The following is a 4021-nucleotide window of genomic DNA, read 5'->3' on the forward strand; positions in this document are numbered from 1 at the left end:
TTTTTTGTTTGTGTATCAACTCATTGTTTATCAAGCTTAATTCAATACCTAATCAATTCGAAACTTTGGTAGAATATTGATTAATAATAAACTTTATCATTGTTTAAGCATAATTTTATCATTTCCAATATGTCATCATCATATTATTTATGATCTTGTTCATGTTTAAAGTTTTCCTTCTTTGTTATTTGTTTATCAAGCTTAATTCAATACCTAATCAGTTTGAAACTTTGATACAATATTGATCAACAATAAACTTTATCAGTGTTAAAGATATAAATTTATCATTTGCAAAATGTCATCGTCATATGATTTATGATCTTCTTGTTCATGTTTAAACTTACCTTCTATGTTATGCATCTAAAAATTTATCATAAATTATTATTACAAACATATAAAAAATCTGAAAATGAAAACAATACATTACATTTGTAAACTTTATCACTATTCTTTATTTGAAAAATCATTGTCATGACTCATAATTTCAGGATTTCAATAAATATAAAAGTATAATTAAAAATAAAGTATGACATACCCAAGTACCGCCATCCCCTATTATAAAAAATAGTTGTACCCATACCCATACCCTAAGTACCCCAAGTACCCCCGTCCTCGTGCAACCTTGTATATTATATGAGGATCTTGGTGTTTTTTGTACACCTATGTGGTCTATAGGATCTCTTGCTACTTAGAACATCCACTGACCTTGCCCAACCTTCTCACTAGGTTAACTAATCCAAACTTGAAACATCGCTCCCTTACTCTTCTAGGAATAGTATCCCTCCAAAGGTTTTATAGCTCTACTAGGGTACCATAGCACTTTCCAATCCAACCAAGATTTCCATGATGTCCTAAGGTGTTATTGGAATAATTTTATTGTGCTTGAATGGATAACAACAATGGGTTTGTACTTGATTTCAAGATTTCTTCACAAAAGGGCTACAAGGAGAGCCCCTAATTAGGCCTCTGCCTAGATTCCTAAGCCAATACCTCCTTTTTCTTAGAGTTTCAACACCTCTGGCCTTAATAAAAATTGATACATATGACCCATGCTCAAGGATTTTTAGGGTCTCAAGGTGTGTACATGGCATACAACAAAAATAGCAAAATTGAGGGTTTGGTAGGGTTTTCTTGGCTGCCTGTTTTCCTCACTTTTAAGACACCTTTCACACTTCATCAAGACTCATCCTCCACTAGTTAGAACCTCCTTATACCCCTTTTCAATCCCTTAGAAGGGAAAGTCTTCATTCTTCAATCTTTTCTCTCAAGAGCTCTTTCTTTCTTGACAGTCCCTAGCAGGACATTGCCTAGCTTGCCTAGGGCTTGGTCAAAGAATTATTTGCACTCATTTTTAGGGCCCTTGCTTAGATAATATAATACATTATGGTCTATATCCTTGAAATCTAGAAGATCGTGGAATTTCTACTATGGAGACAAGACTTACAACCCTCTCATGATAAATAACTCCAAAACTGGTAGTAGACAGGTATCTTTGAAAAATTTAAAAAACCTTTCAAAACTTGGTCACAAACTATAACTAATTCATGGTGAATATAGAGGTTGCAATTATCTAATATTTTTTAGCTATTAGAGAGAACTTTCATATATATCTATTGCTTTACCTCATTCAATCCTTGTCCCCTGGCTTAAGGCTCTACTACCCATGTTTGACATACACAAGTACCCCCATCCCCTATTATAAAAAATAGTTGTACCTATATACCTATATAAAAAGACAATAGAACATATCATTTGATCCCATGATGAAATGTGAGTGAGAATTGGCAGTTGGAAACCTTGTATTGGCCAACACTACAAGTTTCAACATCACCTAAGATGGCATCGCAAAATAAAAATAGAGTAAGATCTCCCAAAAGTGAGAGAGGTTATTGTAGGTCTCCACAACATGGTCCTATAGGAACTAGAATCACATTCATACCTAGCACAATCTCTGAGATATGCCTCATCAAAGATCACTACCCTATAGCTTTTAGTGACCCTTAGGAACATTTTAGTTTGGCATGCACGAGAATGTTTGAGCGCTCAATAGGATGCGACAAGGTTGGCAATAGGGTTTTCCTAGCCACTTGGTGCTAACAAAATAGCAGTTTGATCCCATGATAAAAGGAGAGTGAGATTTGGAAGTTCGCAGCTTTGTATTATCCAACACTAAAAGTTTTAGCATCACCCGAGATGGCATCAAAAAATCAAAATAGATAAATATCTCCAAAAATCATGAGAGTTTATTGTAGGTCTCAACAACATGGTCCTATAGGAACTAGAATCGCATCCATACCTTGCACAAGTTTTGAGATATGCCCCATCAAAGATCACTTCTCTATGGCATTTAGTGACCCTTAGGGATGTTTCAGTTCAACATGCCCAAGAATGTTCGAGCACTCAACAAGATGGGACAAACTTGGGAATAGAGTTTACCCAACCACTAGGAGGAAACAAAATAGACATTTTGATCCCACGATAAGAGGTGAGAGAGATTTGGCAGTTGGCAACTTTGTACTAGCCAACACTACAGGTTTCAACATCACCCGAGATGGTTTTGCAAAATCAAAATACAGTAATATCTCCAAAAATTGAGAGAGGTTATTTTAGGTCTTTACAGCATAGTCCTATAGGAACTAGAATCACATCCATACCTTGCACGAACTTTAAGATATGCCCCATCAAAGATCGCTACCCTATGGTATTTAGTGACCCTTAGGAACATTTTGATTTGTTGTGCCCGAGAATGTTCAAGTGCTCAATGGGATGGGATGAGGTTGGGGATAGGGTTTACCCAACCATGTGGAGCTAACAGAATAGACAGTTTGATCCTATGACGAAAGGTGAACGATATTTGATAGATGACAACTTTTTACTGGCCAACAATACAAGTTTTAGCATCACCTGAGATGGTATTGAAAAATAAAAATGATGTAAGATCTCTAAAAAGAAAGAGAGTTTATTGTAGGTATCTATAGCATGGTCCTATAGGAACTAGAACTACATTCGTACCTTGCACGAGCTTTGAGATATGCCCTATCAAATATTACTACCCTAAGAGATTTAGTGACCCTCAAGGACATTTCAATTCGGTGTGCCCAAGAATGTTTGAGCACTCAATAGGATAGGACAAGCTTGGGGATAGGGTTTACCTAGCCACTTGGAGCTAACATAATAGACAATTTGATCCCACGATGAAAGGTGAGAGAGATTTGGTAGTTGGCAACTTTGTATTAGCTAATACTACAAGTTTCAGCATCACCCAAGATGGCATTGCAAAATCAAAATGGAGTAAGACCTCCAAAAAATGAGAGAGGTTACTATAGGTCTTCACAACATGGTCCTATAGGAACCAAAATTGCACCCCTACATTGCACAAGCTCTAAGATATGCCCCATCAAAGATTGTTTCCATATGGCATTTAGTGACCCTTAGGAATGTTTCGGTTCGATGTGACCAAGAATGTTTGAGCACTCAATAAGATGAGATGAGGTTGGAGTTAGGGTTTAACAAACCACTTGAAGCTAACAGAGTAGACAGTTCAATCCCACAATGAAAGGAAAATGAGATTTGGCAGTTGGCAACTTTGTACTAGCCAACACTACAAGTTTTAGCATGACCCTAGATGGCATCACAAAATAAAAATGGAGTAAGTTCTCCTAAAAGAGAGATAGGTTATTGTAAGTCTCCATAACATAGTCCTATAGGAATTTGAATCACATCCATACCTTGCACGAGCTCTAAGATATGCCCCATCAAAGATCGTTGCCCTATGTCATTTAGTGATCCTTAGGGATGTTTCAGTTCAGCATGCTCGAGAATGCTCAAGCACTCAACATGATATGATGAGCTTGGGGATAAACTTTACCTAACCACCCAGAGCTAACATAATAGATAGTTCAATCCCATGATGAAAGATGAGATAGATTTGGTAGTTAGCAGCTTTGTACTGGCTAACGCTACAAGTGTCAGCATCACCCGAGATGGCATCAAAAAATCAAAATGGAGTAAGATCTCTAAA

Source organism: Cupressus sempervirens, chromosome 11 (assembly GCF_028749045.1).
Source record: "Cupressus sempervirens isolate cs-2001-9-10 chromosome 11, ASM2874904v1, whole genome shotgun sequence".
NCBI lineage: Eukaryota > Viridiplantae > Streptophyta > Pinopsida > Cupressales > Cupressaceae > Cupressus > Cupressus sempervirens.